Here is a 575-nt window from a genome sequence, read left to right as displayed (position 1 = left end):
AAGAAAGAAATGTCATATCCTATGAAAGACACATCTTGAAAATGCCTAAAGAAAGTTGTCATTTTTTCATGGTTAAGGGACTGGAGTCTGTGTTGATGAAAACACCTTGGTGGCTGCGGTGACTGTCAGTGGCTGCAGCAGCAGGATGATGGGGCTGGTGCCTTCCCCTGATCAGCCCGGTCGCCTCCCACAAAGGGAGGCCAGAGTGCGGCTTAGGCCCACTCCCCAAGGGGAGCAGGGAGCGGGCCTAAGCCGTCAGTAGGACATTCCCTGAGGGCTCCCAGTATGTGAGAGGGGGCAGGCTGGGCTGAGGGACCCCCACCCCCAGTGCACGAATTTCATGCACTGGGCGCCTAGTAGAAACATATTTTTAAAAAGAGACATTAGAATCCTGCAGATATAAAAGTAATTAATGTATAAAATCTCAGGTTGAATGTTTTCAACACACAAGTGGAATTATTTAACTACATCAACTTTTCTCAAATTTTAAATTTATTTGATGTCTTCAAAATTAAATATAACAGTATAGCATTTATTTCATTATTATCATTTAAAAAATAATTCTTATTGATAGT

The sequence above is a fragment of the Myotis brandtii genome, unplaced genomic scaffold (genome assembly GCF_000412655.1).
Source record: "Myotis brandtii unplaced genomic scaffold, ASM41265v1 scaffold5, whole genome shotgun sequence".
Lineage (NCBI taxonomy): Eukaryota > Metazoa > Chordata > Mammalia > Chiroptera > Vespertilionidae > Myotis > Myotis brandtii.
The sequence above is the reverse complement of the archived record's forward strand: the minus strand, read 5'-3'. Positions refer to the sequence as shown.